This window comes from Chrysochloris asiatica, unplaced genomic scaffold, assembly GCF_000296735.1.
Source record: "Chrysochloris asiatica unplaced genomic scaffold, ChrAsi1.0 scaffold00261, whole genome shotgun sequence".
Lineage (NCBI taxonomy): Eukaryota > Metazoa > Chordata > Mammalia > Afrosoricida > Chrysochloridae > Chrysochloris > Chrysochloris asiatica.
The window spans coordinates 1,123,667-1,147,363 of record NW_006408779.1 but is presented as its reverse complement, the minus strand read 5'-3'; the positions used below and the strand labels follow the sequence as shown (position 1 = coordinate 1,147,363).

Here is a 23,697-nt window from a genome sequence, read left to right as displayed (position 1 = left end):
TTTGAGTGAACAGCCAAGGGCTTACTTAACCAAAGACTATAGGCAGGCTTTGTTGTTGTTTTTAAGTGCTGTGAAGTTGGTTCCGACTTACGGCTACTCTGTATAGGGTTTCCTAGGAGCAGCTGGTAGGCTTGAACCACTGACCTAGGAGTTCAAACCGACTTTTCAGTCCAGCATGTTAACCCACAGTGCCACACTAGAACTCAACAGGCAGGCATTAGGTGGGAGATCTATTAGGGCGCAACATTCTAAGATGTGTATTTGTTGTCTCTTAAATGTGATACTCCTCGAAAGGCAACATTGTACGTTGTTACATTATCAGGAGAGACCTTCGGAAGCACACCATGCTCAGCACACCATGCTGGAGGCCCAGCGAAAGAAAAACACACTCAATTAGATAGAATGACAGTGTTTGCGACTGTGGGCTCAAACAGAACAGCAACTGTGAGGACGGTGCAGGGCCCACTGGCCAGTGTTTCCTTCTGTTGTCCCTGGGGTCACTGACTATGCGATGGAACCAACTGGACGGCACCTGACAAGTCCTGGTATGGCCCAGTAGGATTAACACTGGACTGCAAAGTCGGTTTGAACCACAAGGTCAGCGGTTCAAATCCACCACTTGCTCCTCAGCAACCCCACAGGGTCTCTGTCACTCAGACCGACTCGACAGCACTCAACAACAACAACAAAGGCAACCCAAAAAACAGCCATCACCAATCGATTCTAATTCATAGAGACACTTGCATACTTTGTAAATCTGTCTTTGGTTTCTTTCCAGCACGTTAGCGCATTACTTTGAACATTTCCAGGGCTCAGCAAAATGTCTCAGTGTGCTTAAGTGCATAACCTTGGCCCTTGAACAGTAAAACGGTTCGATGCTGTCATTTCCAGCCATTCTACATGCCGGTCAGTAAGGAAGCCGCTAGTTTCCCCCGTGACCACTGTCTGCTGGACACAGTGCTAAGTGATTTATGAAGGTCATTTTTGTGTTGTTGTGGTTGTGACTCATAGTGACCCTGTGCACAGCAGAGCGAAACACTGCCTGGTCGTCTGCCATCCTCACCATTATTGCTAGTGCCACCACGGTGCTACTCCGCATTGGGGAGGTGTCATTGTTGTAAATATACCGAAAAACACAGTAGGTTTGGTTTTGTTCTGAACCCACGTTTGAAATGTGGAAGTTGAGCTTCAGAAAAGTCCAAGAACTTGTTCTGGACGCTACAGCTCAAAAAGACGCAGCATCTGAGTTCTGATGTCGTAGCCCACCCCTCAGACAGTCTGCATTGCGCACTTAGGATGCACTTAAGATTTCCAAAAAGTCAGTTTTCAGCCATGTGTAGCTCACACGTGGTACCAGACTTCCAAAGGGTTGACTTTCCATTGAACATTTGACTTTGAGCCCTGCCCGTGGTGGGCACTTGGTATGTGGACAATGGATGCATATCTGAATGTGACGGTCTCAGCCTTCTTCATCACCAGCAGGGACTTGCAATGATCTGTGGAAGGGCCTTGGAGACCCTGTGCCCATTCATTCTCCATAGATTGAGGAGCTTATCTGATGAAGTGGCATGTGCATGTCCCCAAGGCTGGGCACTGAAAGATTGACAGGTATGCTTACTCCACTGTGACACATATATACCCATCTGTCCATGCACTGAGCCAACAGGCAGCATGGGGGTCAAGGCAGGAAACCTGGTCTCACAGTGCGTTAAGCGTTGGACTGCTCACCCACCAGCCGCTCTGCAGGAGAACGATGTGTCAGTCTGCGCCCTTAAGGATTCAAAGACTCCCAGGTCCCATGGAGTAGTTGTGCTCTGCTCTACACGGTTGCTATGTGTTAGAATTAACTCAGCATCAGTGTGCTTGGTTTGGGCTTAGGTTTGAAGGAGCCCTACTGGCACCATGGGTTAAACATCAGGCTTTTCTAGCTGAGAGGTCTGTGGATGAACCCACCAGTTGCTCCAGGGACAGAGATGAGGCAGTCTGCCCCTGTAAGGTGTTCGGTATCCACATCCCTGCACAGCCGCACATCCTTTCCACTGGGCTCTGTAGGGCTGTCCGAGTTGGAATTAATCCAATGACAGTTTGTTTTAAAATATTTTATGGGGTCCAGGGTAGATGAAGAATAAGACATGGCCTGTAACTACAAGGACTCCTAGGGTAAACTGCTGTTTAGTGGTATGGGGACATTGGAGCCAATGGGGTTGGGGAGAGCCTGTAGAATAAAGATGCGTAAATATGACCCCATTTTCTAAAGGAGAATGTTGGCATCTGGGAGAATATGCATTGGCAAGTGTGAGTTTTGCTGCCAGACAACACTCTTGGAGGAATTCTGGAAGGAATATAGTGGGGGCATATTCTGGAAGGAAGTAGTAGTGAAGCTGAGGTCAGCTTGGATTTGGGGGAAACAAGACCAAACACTCAGACTTTTTTGGCATTACTTTTTTTAAAAAATTAATTATTTTTACAATCTGCTTATAGAGACAAATAGGGAGCAATCGACCAGTCAGTCCCACCAAGGTGTCATCGTCCTAGCTGTTCTGAAGTCTCAGTTTTATGGGTTCTGTTTATACATGGCACTGTAGAATCAGCACTAGACTGCGAACCACAAGGTTGGCAGTTCAAACCCACCAGGTACCCCTTGGAAACCCTACATAGGGCCCCTATGAATTGGAACCAACTCCACAGCACTTAACAACAACAACAGTTTATACATGAGACTTCTGATGTGGTGCTCTTGGGTCAGCACTGGGCTCTGAACTACAGGGTTGGCCACGCTATGGAAATCTCATATAGATAGGGTTGCTATGAGTCGGAATCGACTCAAAGGCACTTAGCAACAATAACAAAAATTTATACATAGGTGTCAGCCAAGATGCCTCCTTACAGAAATTGCTCTGTAGAGCAGGAAGATGCTTAAATGTAGCTTAAATTTAGAAAGAGATTCAACTACTGTATCTTTTCAGAATACGGAGCACAACATTAAGCTACGTAAAAATACATTTGAGAGAGGAATCAAATATCCATGTTTGTGTCTCTCTCTTTTTCTCTCACTAGGGGAAAAAAGTATGTAAATGCCGGCAGATTCAGATACGCATTTGGAAACACAGGTGGCCACAAGCAATTAAAAATTTTCGTGGCATTAAGTTACTTTGTTCATGAAATTGGCATTAAGTTCTTAGGTTTATGGGCATCTCCCTCAGGAAAAGGCCGTTGTTAGTACAGAACAAGGGGACACTGAATGGTTTAAAACCAGGAAAGGTGTTTGTCAGGGTTGTATTCTTTCACCATACTGGTTCAGTCTGTATGCTGAGCAAATAGTCTGAGAAGCTGGATCATATGAAGAAGAATATAGCATCAGGATTGGAGGAAGACTCATTAACAACCTGCGCTATGCAGATGATACAACCTTGCTTGCTGAAAGGGAAGAGGATTTCAAATACTGATGAGGATCAAAGACCAGAGCCTTCAGTATGGATTGCAGCTTAGTGTAAAGAAAAAAAAAAAAAAAAAATCCTCACCACTGGACCAATAAACAACATCCTGATCAATGGAGAAAAGAGAGAAGTTGGCAAAGACTTCATTTTGCTTTGATCCACAGTGAACGCTCATGGAAGCAACAGTCAAGAAATCAAACAATGTATTGCATTAGGCAAATCTTCTGCACAAGATCTCTTAGAAGTGTTCAAGAGCCAAGATGTCAGCTTGAGGACTGAGGTGCTCCTGAACCAAGCCATGGTATTTTCAATGGCTTCATATGCATGTGAAAGTTGGGCAATGAATAAATAAGACCATAGAATAATTGATGCATTTGAAATATGGTGTTCTGGTAGTGTAGTGGTTACCAGTTGGTCTGGTAACTTCAAAGTCAGCAGTTCAAAACTTACAGCCATTCCACGGGAGAAGGATGAAGCTATCTGCTCGCATAAAGATTTATAGCCCCGGAAACCCTATGCATGGTCACGATGAGTTGAAACCGGCTCTATGGCATACAACCACCAACCACCATAGACTGCAAGAAGAATGAAAAAAATGTCTGTGTTGGAATAAGCACAGTCAGAATGCTTATTCCAACACATCAGAAGCCAGGATGACGAGACATCATCTCTCATACTTGGGACATATTATTAGGAGGATGAATCCCTGAAAAGGGATGTCATGCCTGGTAAAGTGAAGGGTCAGTGAAAACGAGGGAGACCCCAGTGAGATGGAATGGCACAGTGGCAGTAGCAGTGGGTTAAGCGTAACAATTGTGAGGATGGCCGGACCGGGTGGTGTTTCGTTCTCTTGTGCGCAGGGTCTCTATGAGTCAGAACTTGTTCCGAGGCTCCTATGAACAACAACCCTCAGTCATTCAGATGCCAGGCAAATTTCATTTTTTTGTGGTAATGATGTTTCTGTTTTGGTCCAGAAAACTGGTGTGTGTAGATGAGAAATGCTTAAGCTGTGAGCACCTGGCTAGGACTCAAAGGCTATTTTGGGTCCTGGAAAGCCCAACCCAATCCGCTGACATCGATTACGCCTTAAATAATTCCCAGGGCCGCCATCTTTATGGAAGCCACGTCTTTCTCCTGGGAGGGCCTCATGGGTTAGAACTGTTGACCTTTGGTTTAGCAGTCAAGTGCCTGACCACTGAGCCACTAAAACATATGGCAACCAGGTTGTTCACTGCAAGGTTGGCAGTTCAAACCCACCAGCCGCTCCTAAGGAGAAAGATGAGACTTTCTCCTCCTGTGAAGATTTACAGTCTCATAAACCCTATAGAGGGTCAACTATGAGTCGGGATGGACTCGGTGGTGGTGCTTTGGTCTCATGCTACATTAGGAAACAGAAAGGTCAAATTCCTGACCTTGGATTTCAAAAGCAAAGCGCACATGCTCTGCAAGAGCAAAAGTTCACAGCTGTATGGTTTCCTCTCCCCTTCCTTCTTCCTCTACTAAGTCAGCATTCCTTGTTGGGGGGTCGTGTTAGATGATGATGCCCCATGTCATACAATGATGAATGCACAGGAACTTGGATAGACACTCCGAGATACTTGGAGGAGCCAGTGAAGAGAAGAAGCACGTGCTTGGTGAGAAAGCAGCAGAAAGGCAGGCTGGTCTGTCCCTGTTACCTGGGAGTTCCCCACGTGGTGCTGTGCTGGGAGAATCAGCAACCTCCGCTGGTCAGTTTGCAGCAGTGCAGACGTGTTCCAGGAAGCTCTGTAGACCTGAGATGTCCTTGAGGTCCAGACAAGGGACTGTATAAACTGACCAGAGGGAACCAGGCATGTCCACACAGAGGGCCACATTGCTGCGCTTGTCATCAGAGGGAGCCCTAGTGGCTGTCCTGGCCACCTGAAACCTCTCAGAATTTGGCATGATCCCTGGGATGGGTTTTTGTGGGGGCGGGGTATTGACAGACCTGGGAGTCCCTGAGGGGTTCATGTCTGCTTGGCTGCAAACCTTAAACTAGAAGGTTGGAGCTCACGCAGCAATACCTTGGGACAAAGGGCTGGTGACCTTCTTCCGACAGGCGAGCCCAGAAATGTTTACAGAGGCACCACTAGTGGGTTGAAGTCCATGGCAACTGGAAGTGGTCAGAACCCTTGTTTCACGAGTGGGTGAGGTAGGGATCCAAACAAAAACCAAGTTTCAGTTCCCGACAGTAGCTATTGAACTGATCCTGTTGGTCCCTCATTGAACTTGGGGACTAAATGTATCCCCATCCCAGATGTCCTGTCACCTGAGGGACAAATAGGAACCTGGGTGATGTCACGGTCAGGTGGACCCAGCAGATGGCACACTGTCGGCCCAGTCACCGTCCCTAGCCTGTCCCAGGAGAACATCTGTGACAGCGGCAAGCTGAGAGCACACATGGAGGGCTTGTTCAGACTCTGGAAGAGCAGACGGGTACGTAGGACAACCCAGCTCCTGAGATAATGGGGCGCACGCTGCATGCCAGGCTGAGTCCACAACTACCAACGTGGGAGGTACAAGCAAGAGAAGTCTGATGCAAGAAGACAGGCTGCGTGTGCAAATGCCCTGAACGTAAGTCAGCCGAAATGTAGGGCTGTCAACAGAGGCAACACACACACCGAACCAGCACACGAGCTTTGAACCTGCCAGTCCTTCGGTCCTTACACCTGTACAACTCAAACCCAAAACACAGAAAAGAACCAGTGGCTGTCGAGTCCACGGAGAGGACTGTAGGACAGAGTGTAAGTGCCCATGGGGTTTCCAAGGTTGCCATCTTCACAGAAACCTGGTGTTTGCGGTTCTTTTTATACACACTACCACTCAGGGAGCACCCTTCCAAAAGTTGCTTAGGGTGGGGAGAAGGAGAGCTACACTTCAGTCCCTCTGCTCACTCAGATCAAGCCAGAACATCAGAACTCGATGAAGTCTCTCTGTAAACTCTCCACATTGAATTACACCAAAGAGCTAGGTTATGAGGGAGCCTTGCTGGGTTAAGTTCTTGACTGCTAACTGGAAGGTGGGCAGTTCTAACGTACCAGCTGCTGCCTAAGAGAACGATGTGACAGTAAATATGGCTGCCTCAGAAACCCTACTTTGTCCTGTAGGGGCGCTGTGAGTTGGAGTCAACTGAATTGTTGTTAAGTGCCATCCAGTCGGTTCCCTGTATAGGGTTTCCAAGGAGCAGCTGGTGGGCTTGAACCACCGACCTTGTGGTTCAAGGAGACTTTGCAGGTCAGCACATTAACCCACAGCGCCATGCCATAGCAGTGGGTTTATCCAGAGAAGGATCCTCGTGGTGAAATGATCTCAACATCGGGATATCAGACAATGTCTGCGGCATTCAAGAAACAGCCATAAGTAAATGTGTTGAAAAACATTTTCTCTTCAAAGACAGACTTCCTTTCTAAGACCTGAGAGAAAATTTCCCACCAAGAGGGTGGGGAGAGCTGCATGTACCCCGAGAAACTGTTAATATTCTCTCCTGTGGCTGCTGAGAGATTCAGAAATGATGATACGTTTGTGTTTGCTTCGACGCCTCTGACTCTGCGCAGTCACTTTCTGTAAGTGGAAGGATGGAAGGAAGGCATGTTGAGAACCAGCTCGGCACCCCTGGCTTCACTCTCTCCTCTGCCCTGGTCTTCTCGCTCTCCTGTTTGCTTACCTGGTTATTTTTTCCTCTAGAGTTTATTTTTCGGGTAACTACTTCAGGTTATTTTGGAAATGAGAGTGAAGGAAAAATCATTCCTCTCCCTACTTACCCAAAGATGAATGCTGCATGTTTTGATGTATTTCACTCTCGTTGTATTTCTATGAATTTTTTTAAACGTTTTGTTCACACTGTATATATAGTACTTATAATTCTGTTTCCAATGCTTCTCAGCTCTGTTTATGTAAACATTTCATCGTGTTTTAAAAATGTTTTGTGCATGTGATTTTTGATGGATGTACCAAGTTCTCCAGTGTCTATGCACTGTACTGTAAACCTTTCTGCGGTATCTGGGTAATTATATAAGATCTCATTTTCCCTTCCAACACCCATCTGTCGAGTGTGTACTGCAGTGGTTCTTGTGATGCTGTGATGCTGGAAGCTGTACCACCAGCATTTCAAATACCAGGAGGATCGCCCAGGGTGGGCAGGTTCCAGGAGAGATTCCAGACTAAGAGAGACTAGGAAGAAAGGCCTGGTGAACTAATTCTGAAAATTAACCACCAAGAACCCCATGGATCACAGGAGAGCACTGTCCAGTACAATGCTAGAAGGTGAGCCCACCAGGTGGACAGGCTCCCAAAGCACACTGTGACCCTCACAGTGGACTTGAGCAGGCCAGTCTGTTGTGGTGAGGATGAGCAGAATCAGACAACCTTGTGTTCTGTCGTACACTGGGCATCATCGGCAACTAACAACAACTGTCTTAAGGAAATAGAGAAATGAGTATCTTTGTGCATCATTTCTGTTTTCGGTTACTTCCTTGGATAGATGCACAGACCCTTAATTACTGGGTCTAAGAGAATGAGTGATTTGAATTATGGCACGGGCAAGAATAATGAATCTACCATGGATCACCAAAAGAATAAGCAAGTCTGTGTTGGAAGAAGTACAGCCAGGATTCTCCCTTAGAAACCAGGATGGCGAGACGTCATCGCGTGTACTTTGTACATCCCACCAGGAGGGACCCGTCTCTGGAGGAAGACATCATACTTGGAAAAGTAGATGGTCATCAAAAAACAAAGAAAGACTCTCACCAAGATGGATTGACAGCAGCTGTAACAGTGAGTCAGACACAACAATGATTGTGAGGATGGCTCAGGACCAGGCAGCGCTTCCTCATGTTATATGCAGGGTCACTATGAGTCAGAACTGACTCAACAGCCCCTACCAACCACAGCCAAATTCTCTTCTAACGCCCAGTGCTTACCCCAGGCATCAGCAGGACGTGTGAGTATCGGTGTGACCAGATAGTCAAGCTCTCAGGGATGGACGCATCTGTCACCAGCGGCACCTGCCGAATGCCTCGATGCCCTTGGAAGGGTTCAGAACACTCCACAAAGGGAGTTGTTGCCCTTAGATGCCGTGAGTTTTTGGTCTCGGTGGGGAGTTGTTGCCCTTAGATGCCGTGAGTTTTCAGTCTTGGTGGGGAGTTGTTGCCCTTAGATGCCGTGAGTTTTCCGTCTTGTTGGGGAGTTGTTGCCCTTAGATGCTGTGAGTTTTCAGTCTTGGTGGGGAGTTGTTGCCCTTAGATGCCGTGAGTTTTCCGTCTTGGTGGGGAGTTGTTGCCCTTAGATGCCGTGAGTTTTTGGTCTTGGTGGGGAGTTGTTGCCCTTAGATGCCGTGAGTTTTCAGTCTTGGTGGTCTGTTTTCCTCACTTGCAGACACTGTGTCATTCTGTCTTGTTGAGGGTCTTCCTCTTTTTCATGGACCTTCCAGTTTATGTTAAATCTCTTGGTTGCTAACTGAGTGGTTCAAAGCCATCAGCACTGTGTGGGAGAAAGATGACATTTCACACCAGCTCCTGTAAAGATTTACAACCTCAGACACAGTTCTACAAGCTCGCTGTGAGTTGGAATCTGCTTAATGGTAATGAGTTTAGTTTTGGTTACTAAGGGTGATATCTTCTCCAGGGACTGGTCCATCTTGATAGCATGTGCAAAGCAGCTGAGATGAGGTCCCGCCATTCTCATGTCTAAGGAGCACTGTTGTTGTTAGCTGCCATTGAGTGGGTACGACTCATAAAGACCCTAGGCACAACAGAACGAAACACTGCCCCATCCTGGGTTAGCCTCATGATAATTGCCACGCTTGAGCCCATTGATGCTGCCACTTGGCCAATCCATCTCGCTGGGTGTCTTCCTCTTTTTCTCTGACTCTCCACCTTACCAAGCATTATGTCCTTCTCCAGTGATTGGTCCCTCCTGACAATATGTCCAAAGTATGAGAGAGAAAGTTTGGCCATCTTGGCCTCTAAGGAGCACTCTGGCTGCACTTCTTCCAACATGGATCTATTGGTTCTATGGGTAGCCCATGGCACTTTCAATATTCTCCTCCAACACCTTAACTCAAATGCATCAATTCTTCTATGGTCTTCCTTATTCACTGTCCAACTTTCACATGCATATGAGGTTATTGAAAATACCATGGCTTGGGTCAGGCGCACCTTAGTCCTCAAGCTGACAACTTTGCTCTTCAACACTTTAAAAAGGTCTGTGCAGCAGATTTGCCTAATGCAATATGTCATTTGATTTCTTGACTGCTGCTTCCATGAGTGTTGATAGTTGATCCAAGAAGAATGAAATCCTTGACAACTTCAATCTTTTCTCCGTTGATAAGAATGTTGTTTATTGGTCCAGTGGTGAGGATTTTTGTTTTCTTTACATTGAGGTGCAATCCATACCGAAGGCTGTGCTCTTTGATCTTCATCAGTAAATGTTTTAAGTCTTCTTCACTTTCAGCAAGCAAGGTTGTATCATCTGCATATCACAGGTTGTTAATGAGTCTTCCTCCAATCCTGATGCCACGTTTTTCTTCATAGAACCCAGTTTCTCAGATTATTTGCTCAGCATACAGGTTGATTAAGTATAGTGAGAGACTACAACCCTGTCATACACCTTTCTTAATTTTAAACCATCCAGTGTTCCCATGTTCTGTTCAAAGCTCTTTTCTATGCACTGTGTGCCCTCCCTGAATTGGTTGCTGATAACAGACTCCACTGTGACAAAGAGGGTTGCCCATATTGTGTGGGGTGGTGCACAGGGGCGGCACAAACAGCCAGCAGACACACCCAGTCACACTGCACCCTGCTGTCTTATATCACCTGTCTTCCAGCACCTATGTCACCAGGGCTGGCCACCACACCTGCAAGCAGGGCTACCCTAAAATAATTGAGCACATAACCACAACCCCATGTTCCATGTCCACAGTCCAAGTGACAAAGAGTGCGTCTGCCCATCAGCTTCTCAGCAAGAGATCGATTCCTGCATAGCTGGTCTCTAGACCTTGAGTGTCTTGAACTCAATTTGCCATACCACAAGGGAAACAGAGTGGGTGAGAAATGTCCCCACGCACAGAAGTTCTCCTCGTCGCATGCATCTGGGGTGCTATTGATGGTGTTAGTAGTAATGCTGGAGAACTCACTCGTGATTTTCTCTCCACAAGTGAGAGATACGAAGGAAGAAGGGACCCTGGGTTTGTGTTTCATGCACCCCCTTTCACAGTGCTGGATAAGTAAGAAAGCAGTAGCTGCTTTGACTTTTCTTTTCCCTAGTTATTTTAAGTTTTTAAAATGGTCCTCATGCTTCTTAGAATAGGAGACCTCCAAGGACAGCTTTTATGCCACATCTGACCATTCCGTGAGTCTCCAAAGTAACAAGCCTGGCTTCAGTGGTGTGGCACTGTGGCTGCAAAGTTATTTGAACTGCAAGGTTGGTGGTTCAAGCTCACCAGCTGTTCTTTGGAAACCCTATACAGGGTCGCTGTGGGTCAGAATCGACTCAACGGCACTTAACAACAACAGGGGAAAAAAAGGAGTCTTGGTGATACAGTGGTTAAAGCATTTGGCTGTCAACCCCAAGGTTGGCAGTGTGAACCCACCAGTTGCTCTGTGGGAGAAAGATGTGCCAATGTGCTTCTGCAAAGATGACAGCCTTGGGAAGTCTCTAGGAAAGCTATGCCCTGTCTACATAATTCCTGTGAGTAAGGGGTAGTAAAAATGAAACTCAAAGCAGGGCTTCGTCATGAAGATCACTGGAATATGAACCAATGCGTATGAAAATGCCCAAGAGACTAGATCCAATGGAAGACTTCTACCTGACTTTTATTTATTTAAGGGAGATGGATCAATTAGATTATGTTTTGGTTTCAGGTACAAACAAAAGAAATGGACAATCCGAACTTCTCTGTGGGTCCGGGAAGTTGTCGTTAGGTGCCTTAGAGTCCGTTCCCACAACAGAAAGAAATGCTGCCCGGTCCTACGCTGTCCTCACAGTCACTGTTTGAGCCCATTGCTGCTGCCGCCATGCCAGTCCATCTTGTTGGATGTTTCCCTCTTTTTTGCTGACCCTCCACTTTACCAACAATGATATCCTTCTCCAGAGCCTAGTCTCTCCTGAGACCATGTCCAACGGACAAGAGAAGAAGGTTCATCACTCCCTCTTCTAAGGAGCATTTTGGCTGTACTTCTTCCAAGACAGTTATGTTTCTTTTTCTGAAAGCCTATGGCACTTCCATTATTCTTAGCATGAAATTCACTGGTGCTTCAAACTCTTCCTTATTCAATGTCCAACTTTCACATGCATATAAGGCAGTTGAAAATACCATGGCTTGGGGCAGGTGCTGTCTTTGCTCTTGAACACTTTAAAGAGGTCTTGCACAGCAGATTTGCTTAATGGCAGTGCATCATTTAATTTCTTAACTGCTGCTTCCATGAGCCTTGGACTTCTAAACGAAAGGTCAGCAGTTTGAATCCACTATCCATTCCGTTGGAGAAAGATGAGGTTTTCTGCTCCTGTAAAGATTTGCAGCTTTGGAAACCCTGTGCAGGGTCACTATGAGTTGGAATTGATTCAACAGCACATAGAAACAGTAGCTTCCAAGAGCATTTGTGTATCCAAGCAAAGGGAAGTCTTTGACAATTTCAATCTTTTCTTCATGTATCAGGTAGTTATTTACTGGTCCAGTGGTGAGGATCTTTGTTTTCTTGTCATTGAGGTGCAATACATACTAAAGACTGTAGTCTTTGATCTTCATCGTTAAATATTCCAAGTCCTTGTCACTTCCAGCAAGCAAGGTTGTATCATCTGCCTATCACAGGTGGTTAATGAGTCTCACTCCAATCATGCCCTGTTTTTCTCCATACAGTCCAGCTTCTCGGGTTATGTGATAAGTATGGTGAAAGGATAGAACCCTGATTTTAAACCATTTGGTTTTCCCATCTTCCTCAAGAACACCGTTTTTCTCAGTGTTACCCACTTTGTTATGATCCACACAGTCGAAAACCTTTGCATAGTCAGTAAAGTACAAGTAAACATTTTTCTGGTATTCTCTACTTCTGGCCAAGATCCATCTGAAGCCAGCAATGATACCCTTAATTCTGTGTTCCTTTCTGAATATGGCTAGAATTTCTGATGACATACTACTACAACTGGTTTTGAATTCTCTTTAGCAAAATTGTACTTGCATGTGTTCTTAATGCTACTGTTCCATGATTTCTGCATCCCATTGGGTCATCTTTCTTTGGGATACACACAAATATGGATTTCTTCCGATGGGTTGGCCAGGTAACTGTTTTCCAATTTCTTGACATATACGAGTGGGTACCTACAGTACTGCATCAGTTTGTTGAAACATTTTCGTTGGTATTCTTGTCAATTCTTGGAGTCTTGTTTTTCACCATTGACTTCAGTTCTGTCTGGATTTCTTCCTTCAATACCATAACTTATTGATCATATGCTACCTCTTGATATAGTTGAGCATCAACCAATTCTTTCTGGTACAATGACTCTCTGTATGCCTTCCATCTTCTTTAGAGGCTGCCTGCATCATTCAATATTTTGCCCATAGAATTCTTTAACATTGCATCCTAACGCTTGATTTTTTTCCTTCAGTTCTTTCAGCTTGAGTAATGCTGAGTATGTTCTTTCCTTTTGGTTTTCTAACTCCAGGTCTGCACACATTTCATTGCACTACTTGACTTTTTCTGTTCAGTTCTTTTGCATCCCCATTTCTTTCCGTTTCTTTAGTTTCTCTACATTCCACAACGAGTTTCGGAGTCTTCTGACATCCTTTTAGTCTTTTCTTTCTTTCCTGTTTTTGATTTCTTGTTTTAATGATCTTTTGCTTTCTTTCTATATAATGTTCTGGACGTAATCCCACCTACTCTTCTGGTCTTCGGTCATTAGTGTCTCAAGCATCAAATCTGTTCTTGAGATACCCTTTAACGTCAGGTAGAACATACTCATGGTCACATTTTGGCTCTTGTACTTTTTTTTTTTTTCATTTTCTTCAGTTTCAGCCTAAACTTGCATATGAGCAATTGATGATCTGTTCCATATTCGGCCCTTGGTCTTATCTTGGCTGATGATATTGTACCTTCCCACAGATGTAGTTAGTCTGATTCCTGTGTATCCCATCTGGCAAGATCAAGGTGTCTAGGCACCTTTTATGTTGTTGAAAAGTAGTATTTGCAAAGAAGAGGTTGTCAGTCTGGCAAAATTCCATCACACAATTTTCAGCATCATTTCTATCACAAAGACCGTATTTTATAACTATTGATCCTTCCTCTTTGTTTCCAACTTTTGCATTCCAATCACCAGTAAGTATCAATCCCATCTTGATTGCATGTTTGATCAATTTCAGACAGGAGAAGTTGGTAGATAGAATTCTTCAGTTTCATCATCAGTGGCTTCAGTGGTTGGTGTGTGTGTGAATTTGAATAATGTTGGTATTGACTAGTTTTCCTTGTAGGCATAGGGTTATTGTCCCATTACAGATAGCATTGTACTTAAAGATCAATCTTGAAATGTTCTTTTTGATGATGAATGTGACACCACTTTGTCCCTCTTTTAAGCAAGATGCTGCTCTGGCTCAGAGTTAGAGCACTATAACCCTCATTCCAGAGATTAATAGCACATTTCTTTCAATGATTTCTTCAGAGCCCTTTTAGGTGTGTCTCATATAGGCTCACACGGGTCCATGAACCCTCTGAGAACCAATTGCTATGCTCAGGAGGATGGAATAGACAGACTGGCCTGGTGTAGGCAGTGGATGCCTCATTCGGTGCCTGGACACATGTAAATCATGTGATTTGAGAATGTTAACGGGGATCTTCCAAATTAATGTAGGGTAGTCAACAACTCGATGGCACCTGACAACAACAACAACAACAGTCAACACACAGGCATGCTGGTGGTACAATACTTCAGCACTTGGGTGCTAACCAAAACACTTGGTAGTTTGAGCCCACACAGCGGCTCTGCAGGATGGAAGACCTGGCAGTCTGCTTCAGTAAAAGGTTGTTGTTGTCAAGTGTTGTTGAGTCAGTTCTGACCCATAGCGACCCTACATAGGGTTTCCAAGGAGCTACTGGTGAGCTTGAACCGCCGACCTTGTGGTGCAAACCCACACTGCACTCCAGCGCATTAGCCCGCAGCACCACACCAGAGCCCAGGAAATCCTACAGGAGGTTCACATCTGTCATATGTGGTTTCCATGAGTTGGAATCAACTTGTCGACACCCAGTAACAACAACAATATCAAAAAGGGGGCAACAAACAAGCAGCATGCCACTCTGAGGGTCTTTGCATTCTTATGTGTAATTTTTAAACATGTGTTTTATTTTCTCTACTGTTTAATCTGGAGAAGGACGTTGTGTGTAGACAGGGTTGACAACCCTCAGTCTAGAATTTTGTGCTCTGATCATTTACCCTTTGTGAGTTTGCTTAAATGTAACGTAAGCCTTTGTTTTCCGAGATTGTAATTGCTGAGTTCTTAATTAGATGCAAAACCCATGCATGAGGAGAACCACTGTTAGGAGTAAATATTTGCTTTGCGTGCAGTTAAAAGCAGGCAGGCATCAGGATGCACGGTACCTTGTTTTACAAGTGTTAGTGTTTTGAAACATAACATGAGTGGCATTATTGAGAGGGAGCGAGAACATCTCAAATAATATTACTGCCATCTTCACGTGACCCATGTGAACCATCGAAGGGAAATCAGTGGATTTTTTGTGCAGAGACACAGAAGAGCCTCTTATAAACTCATTCTGCCTTATCCCTCTAAGTTCTGGGAAAGTGAGTGTTCTGCTTGGTTTCCTTCACTACGTGGTACACATTAGGAAGGTCAGCTTTTGCCTATATTGTTGTTGTTGTTAAGTGCTATCAAGTTAGTTCCAACTCAGTGACCCTATATAGGGTTTCCAAGGAGCGGCTGGTGAGTTTGAACCACTGATCTTGTGGTTCAAACTGACCTTGAAGTTGAGTGCTTATCCTACGGAACCACACCAGTACACATTAGGGAGTTGACTTTCCCCTGTGGTTCCCATAAATGAAAATCTTAAAATAATGAGGACACACCATTTCGAAGACGTTCTAGTATCATGGATAACCGGTGAAAATATTTCATCTTTGAAACGGACGCATGTTTGCATTTTACATTTGGGTTGGCTTGGTGGTGGTACTGATTGTGTGCCACCGAGTCGGCTGTTACTCATAGTGACCCTGTATAGGGTTTCTGAGGCTGTGAATCTTTATGGGACAGAAAGCCTCATCTTCCTCCCGAGGAGCCACTGGTAGATTCAAACTGCTGACCTTGCGCTTAGCAGCCCAGCTCGTAAATCCCTATGCTGCTCAGGTTCCTTACGTTGTCGTCAGCTTCTCAACACAGACCCAGTAAGGTAGAGAGATATTTAGAAAGATAGATGAGGATTGATTGATTGAATTTTTGAGTACTGACTCATATGATTATTTGTTGTGGTTGTTGTTAAGTGCCATCTGTCAGTTCTGACCCATAGTGACCCTATGTAGGGTTTCCGAAGAGCCACTGATGAGTTCTGGTTCAAACCAACCTTGCAGTCCAGCGTATAACTCCACAGTACCACATGGGGGCTGCTAAATCCAGAATCTGTAGATCAGGTGAAAGACTGGAGATTCCTACAGGCATTAAGAGAGGGAGAGACATTCTGGAATGATGTCTGTTTATAGTCTGGAGGCCACATGCACCCTGGGAAAACCGCTGTCTGCTCTGACAGCCTTCTGCTGATTGTGTGAGGCCCACCATGCTGTGTGTGTGGGACCCGGATGACTCCAGGCCCACTGATTTAATGGTGTGAAAGGTCTCCAGAGTAGCATTGGATGCTTGTCTGACCAGACACAAACAAGTGACCCACATGCCACATTTTTACTGTCCTGAAGTCATTTTCACAGAGCAGCTTTTCATATGACTTAACTGTTGCTCTTTTGAACTTTGAATTTCAGAGCAGGCTCTGTGAACATGAAGGCCCTCATTTGTAGGCTGCATTGCAGTGTGTATGTCTTCAGGAGACAGATAAGAAAAGCATTTTTGCCCTCCACTTTGATGTCAGAGGTGTAGGTTGGACGGACAGGTACTATCAGTTGGTAAACTGGTGCTTGCCCAAGCCTTTTATGGGGCTCAAGACCAGGAGTCAGACCACAGTGCAATTGACAATAAACAAGTACACAACAAAAGTATATGTGTGTGTATATATACATATGTGGGCAGGCATCAGGATGTGTGCAGTCCTGGTGTGGCACTGTAGGGTCAGCAGTGGACTGGAAACCACAAGGTTGGTAGTTCAAACCCACCAGCTGCTTCTCGGAAATACTATACAGGGTCACTGTGAGTCAGAACTGACACGACGGCACTTCACGACAACATCATGTCTGTACATCTGGGGCCCTGGTAGCATTGGAGTTAAAGACTCGGTTGTTAATCGAAAGGTCAGCAGTTCGAATCCATCAGCCGCTCTACAGGAGAACCCTGAAGATGCCTGTTTCCATAGAGACCACCGCCTCAGAAGCGACAGGAAGTAGTGGGTTGCTTTTGAATGATAAACATGGCACATACGAAACATTCCTTCTTAGGGTGACCTTCCAAATGAAGCTCTTACAAGCCAAACAACACACATAAGTTACACCCTTGAATAGATACTTTAAAAATAAGACATACATTTTGTGGAAAGGGTGCTCTTACAGAGCCATGCTGTTGTGTCAGAGTTTTGAAATCAGAGGTTTGAGTAAAAGTATGTGTGGCTTTTCCTGCTTCTCTCGAAACGTGGGTCTCTGGGTGATGCTTTCATCAGATAGATGACCCTGAGGCACCCCAGAACTTAGGGTGACACGGGTTCTCACCTGGTTCCAGTTGTGACAAGGGCCTTGGTCTACAGGCATGCCTCCTATTACTGTGTTATGCTTAACTGCGTGTTGGAGATGCTGCGGTTTTTTACACATGGAAGGTTTGTGGCAACCCTGCCATCAGCAAGTCTGTTGGTGCCATATCTCCACAGCGTGTGCCCACTGCGTGCTACACCTTGGACATTCTCACAGCAGGTCACACTTCTTCCTGCCATTCCACACCTAGCAGATGCGAGACGCATGCCAGCGTAATGTGTCTGAGCGTGGCTGTCACTGTTGCTGCTGCCAAGAGCTGACTCATAGTGATTCTGTATAGCGTTTCCAGAGTGGCTGGGAAGTTTGGACGGCAGACCACGCAGTTAGCAGTCCAGTGCTTATCCTACAACACCACCCCAGGCCCCCTGTGCTCTGGGAAACCAAGAATTCCTTGTGACTCTCTGTATTGTGATGTTTGATTAGCTGCAGTGGTCTGGAGTGAACTCCGTACCTCTGAGGGACTGTGACTTTTATATTTATAGTTAGCTTCCTGCATCCAGGTCTATTTGCAAAGCAAGGGAATGAAACATCCACAGGAGCGCCCCGAGGTCTCCACTTGAAGGACGCTGCTCATTTCCACGGCCTCCCTGGCCCCTGAGGCTGGGTGAATTTGCTCTTCCTGCTGTGTAATGTTTGTCTTTAATTTCAGGGAGCCACTTGATTCTGTTTAATGACTCCTCTTCCTTTATGTAAACACTGTCCTTTACGTCCCACTGTATGAATGGAGTGGTAATGGGAAAATCTCCCAAGCAGTGTTTGATGGGGATCTGTGAAATGGAAGACGCTTCCAGAGCTTTGAATCCTACATTTATTCTACCTTCATCTTGATCCAGGTTCATGCACAAGTGTCGCTGTCTGTGACATTAACACAGACAAAACAATGCCTTTTTTTTTTTTTCCTGGTAAAAATAGATACTGCACAACATTTACCAACTCAGCATAATTTACAGGTGCAATTTAATGACGTTGACTCTCACTGTATTGTACCCATTGCCAAATTTTCCATCACAAATAGCAGACACTCGGCGTCCTAGCCAAGGGTCCCTCTTCCCTCCCTGCTCCAGCCCTCCCCTTCTCCTGCCATATGCCTAGGCGTGTAGGTGTTCCCCGCCCCCCGCCATATGCCTAGGTGTGTAAGTGCCCTCCACCATATGCCTAGGTGTGTAAATGCCCCCCACCCCTACCATATGCCTAGGCGTGTAAGTGCCCCCTGCCATATGCCTAGGTGTGTAAGTGCCCCCCCCACCATATATCTAGGTGTGTAAGTGATCCCCCCTCCCCCGCCATATGCCTAGGCATGTAAGTGGATTACTCAGCATTTGCCCTTTTGTGACTGGCTGGCTTCACCCAGTAAACTGTGCTCATGGTTCATGCATGCTGTGGCATATATCAGCGTGTTGTTTCTCTCCATGGCTGAGTAACACTCCACTGTAAAGTGGAGGATTAGCAGGGAAGAGGAGGACCTCCAACAAGATGCATGAACACGGTGGCTGGAATTATGGGCTCAACCACAGCAGTTGTGAGGATGACCCAGGACTGAGCAGTGTTTCATTCCGCTGTGCACGGGATCAGAACCGCCTCAACTACATGTAACAGGTCCCACTGACACGCATACTACACTTTAATACAACCCTCCTTGAGCTTTAGGAAGCCATTGCTCATGCATGTACCTCTTGCTGTGAATCATTTCTCCAAGGTGTCGAAAACTCTAGAATCCCCCCAAATCATTAGTTTCTTGTACCAAAGCTGCCATAGCCCAGTAAGAGATGCGTTTCCTACAACATTTATTTAGAAATATATGTTAAAGTGTGTGACACGCTTAAGGTTATTTTGATTGCACAACAATCATAATTGTAATAATTTCAGCTTGAAGAAAGATGTGAATACTCAGACTGAGAAGAATTTTTTTAAAAAGTTTAATTTATAGATGGCTCAGGGGATCTTCAAAAAGTTTGTGGAAACGATTTTATAAAAGATGGAATTTTTTCCAGGAACACTTTTGATGCGCCCTTGTATGTACATGTTTGTATACACATGTTTTTGTTGTTGTGGAGTTGGCCCCGACTAACAGTGTCTGGTTTTATGTACAACGGAACCAAGAGTGACCGGTCCGATACCATCTTCATGACTTGGTCTGTTTGAGTCTGTCTGGTGTGACTGTTAGAACACTTATCTCACGGAGTGTTGACCCTCTACTTTATCAAACACGGGGTCGTTTCCAGGGAATGGTCTTTCCTGATTGTGTGTCCAAAGTAAGAGAGCGGAAGTCTTGCCATTCTTGCTTCTAAAGAGCCTTCTGGTTGCATATCTTCTAAGACTGATTTGCTCACTCTTCTGACAGTCCGCTCCTCACCAACACCACAGTTCAAACTTCTTGTTAGAATGTATCATAGGGTGATGACTGCGTGACTTTTAAGGATAAGATTCTGTGAGGGAATTGAAATGGTAATATAAGTTGAAGGGGGGAAAGGAACAATGTAACATTTCTAATAATGAAGAATTTTTCTTGTATATTATAAATGGATGGCGGTGGGTGTCAAGTCATTCTGTTATTTATATTCCAATGGATACATTTAAAAGAGTGATGTAACCATTTAATTTTAAAATGTCAAGATTTACAATACACCAGAAACTTCATCCTTAGCAACTGATGGAAAATACTAGCTATCAATTTAGAAATGTGCCCGTGGGCACAGAGTTTTAGAAGTCTTCTGGCAAGAGCTGCAGGGGTTGGTAGGCCACAGAGCTTCGACTAGTAGCTCTCAGTGTTGGCTTCGATGTAATACCTGCAGTCTTGAACTCTGGACCCGGCCACACAGTGAACACCAGGGCTGACCTAGGCAGTGGTGTCTGTATGGTCCAGGATGATTCCAGTGTGCACCGGAGGTGGAGAGCCCGGGAGGCAGGCCATCAGAGGAAGGGTTCTGTCCATGGACAGAGCAGGTCAAGGCAGTTCTGAGCCCTGGCTGCACATGAGAACAACATGAGAAATGCATATGAAACTCCCCTTGTCCCGGCCGACCCTGGGGATGAGGCAGGTGTGGTACCAGATCACCGCAGTGAAGCGAATAGCGCAATAAAGGGAGCGCCATGGAGGTTTGCATTTCCCCATGCCTGTCCAAGTATGGTACCGCTATCCTGTGCAGTGTACAAGTGTGAGATGAAGACATTTGAATGCGGTGAGAGAGACCAAAATGGAGCAGAGACACACAGTAGCACATGCTGTTGGAAAGACCGTGCCAATTGACTTGGTGGATGCAGGGTTGCCGCAAACCTTCCCTTTGTCCACAACAAACAAACAGTATCTTCAGAGCTAGGTGCATGGAAGTACCTTAAAACCAGGTGTGCCTGGATTCCCTGAATAAATTCCACTTGATCCTGGTGTTTCCATTCTCTCTCTATATTACATTGATGAGGACTTTTGAGTCTGTATTCTGAGAAATATTGGTGTATAGTCTTTGGTGGAATCCTGGCTGCAAGGTCGTTTTGAACTGCTAGGTTGGTGGTTCAAGCTCAGCTGCTTCTCCTCAGAAGCCTTACACAGGGTCACTATGGGCTGGAACTGACCTGACGGTACTCAACAACCAAGTGTTTTGTTTTGCTTCTTTGTCCATTCTGGTTTTTCTATCAGGATAATACTAGCTTCATACAATGAGATGGGGAGTGCTTCCTCTTATTCTGTTGTCTGGGAGAGAAATACATTTGGTGCTAACTCTTCTTTAAAGGTTTGATTTAAATCATCCAGTTAAACCATCTGAGTAGGAATATTTAATCATTGTTTTCGTCATTCAGCACCCTTGAGTTGGTTCCGACTCATAGTGACCCTGTGCACAACTGAACAAAACGCTTCCCGGTCCAGTACCGCCCTCAGAATTCTTGATACACTTGAGCCTACTGCTGCCACTGGGCCAATCCTGCTTGTGGGGGATATTCTTCCTTTTCACTGACTTCACCAAACTTTTAAAGTACAAATCAAATTCCTTTACTAGTTGTAATACTCTTCAGTTTATCTATCTCTGATCAGGTAGCAATTTGTGGTTTTGAGGAATTGGTCCATTTCCCCCCCTGAAATCTCCAATGTATGACTGTAATGGTCACAATATTACTACATTAGTCTTATCATGTGTGTAGGATTTGCAGTGGTGTTCCCGGCTTCATTCCTGTCATGAGTAGTAGTATGTTGTTGTTGTTGTTGTTAAGTGCTGTCAAGTTGGTTCCAACCCATAGTGACCCTGTACAGGGTTTCTGAGCAGAGGCTGATGAGCTTGAACTGCCAACCTTGCAGTTCAAACTGACTTTGCAGTCCAGCACTTTAACCCACAGCGCCACAGTTTTTCCCTTGTTTTCTTGGTCAGTCTGGCTGCAGATTTATTTACTTTGTCTGTTCTTTCAAAGAGCCAGCTTTGGGTTTCATTGACTTTCGTCTTTTTTTTTTTTTTAATTGCATCTCTAATCTTTGTTTCCTTCTATGGCCTTCTTTCTAATATAAGCAAACTATACATTTTGTCTTCAGATTCTCTCTGTCTCTTGTCTCCTCTTAGGACTCCAGCCCCATGGTAAGTTAGATTGTCTAATGTCACCACACAGGTTTCAGAAACTGCTCTGTGTTCTTCCTCCTCAGGGATTCAGTTTCTATCATGGCTGTGACTAATTTCATTTCTGGGATGCTTTCAGTCAGCTGATAAGCAGGTGGTTTCATAGATGTGTGGGGAAAGCCGCTGATCCAGATGCTGAGGCTTTCCCCAGTGAGGGCATGTAATGTGGCACCTGGGGTCTGACTAGGAAAACAGAAAGCATTTCAAACATTATCAGCACAGAGGATTGAATTAAAGGAATTGAGAACCAACCTGGAAGCCAGGGTATGCGGCCACAAGCCAGAGCAGGAAGCCCTCACAGGGATGAAGGAACCAAGGCAGGAAATCCAGAAGTCAGAACTCAGAGAAATGCAGCTCCATCCACGAAGGCTATGGGCCTAGCGTAAGGCGCAGACTCCTGGATCCCTATCCTCCATTTTCCACCAGGGCTGTCCAGTTGCTGAGCAGGCTTAACACCTGCTGAGCAGGGATCCTGGGACGCAGAACCTCTAGGGGTAAGACCATTTTTGATGCAAAAGACAACCTGAGATGGCCAAGGAGAGGCTGTGAGGTGCCCACCATCCTGGACCCGCAGACCACCCTGTCACCTCTTAAATAGTGGGGCAGTGGGGCAGCTCTGGTTTTCCATGTGGGAGACTGGATTCCATCCCTGCCGGTGAACCCCGTCTGCCTGTGGAGGCTTGTGGGTCGTTGTGATGCGAAACAGTTTCTGTGGGGCTTCCAGACTAACGCAGATGAGAACAGAATTCCTGGTCATCTATTTCTGAACCCCAGTCACTGAAAACCCTGTGGACCCACCAGCAACCATGAGAATGGTACAGGACGGGGCAGTGTTCCCTTCCATTGTGTACAGGAGCTGATTTGATAACAGCTAACAACCACAACCACAACCACATCCAAATCCACATCCACAACCACATCCACAACCACAACCACAACCACAACCACAACCACAACCACATCCACAACCACAACCACAACTACATCCACAACCACATCCACAACCACATCCACATCCACAACCACATCCACAACCATAACCACATCCACATCCACACACAACCACAACCACAACCACCACAACCACAACCACATCCACAACCACAACCACATCCACAAGCACAACCACAACCACAACCACATCCACAAGCACAACCACATCCACAACCACAACCACATCCACAACCACAACCACATCCACAACCACAACCACATCCACAACCACAACCACAACCACATCCACAACCACATCCACATCCACAAGCACAACCACAACCACATCCACAAGCACAACCACATCCACAACCACAACCACAACCGCAACCACAACCACAACCACATCCACAATCACATCCACAAGCACAACCAAATCCACATCCACAACCACATCCACATCCACAACCACATACACATCCACAACCACAACCACATCCACATCCACAACCACAAACACAACCACATCCACAACCACAACCAAATCCACATCCACATCCACAACCACAACCACATACACAACCACATCCACATCCACAACCACAACCACAACCACAACCACATCCACAACCACAACCACAAGCACAACCACATCCACATCCACAACCACAACCACATACACATCCACAACCACAACCACATACACAACCACAACCACAACCACAACCACATCCACATCCACTACCACAACCACAACCACATACACAACCACATCCACATCCACAACCACAACCATAACCACATCCACAACCACA

General features: G+C 45.5%; 1 protein-coding gene across 1 annotated transcript in view; it reads left to right on the top strand.

Moving 5' to 3' along the window:
• TMEM132D (transmembrane protein 132D) overlaps positions 1 to 23,697 on the top strand; it is a 745,873-nt gene that overhangs the window by 2,860 nt on the left and 719,316 nt on the right. The window lies entirely within an intron of this gene.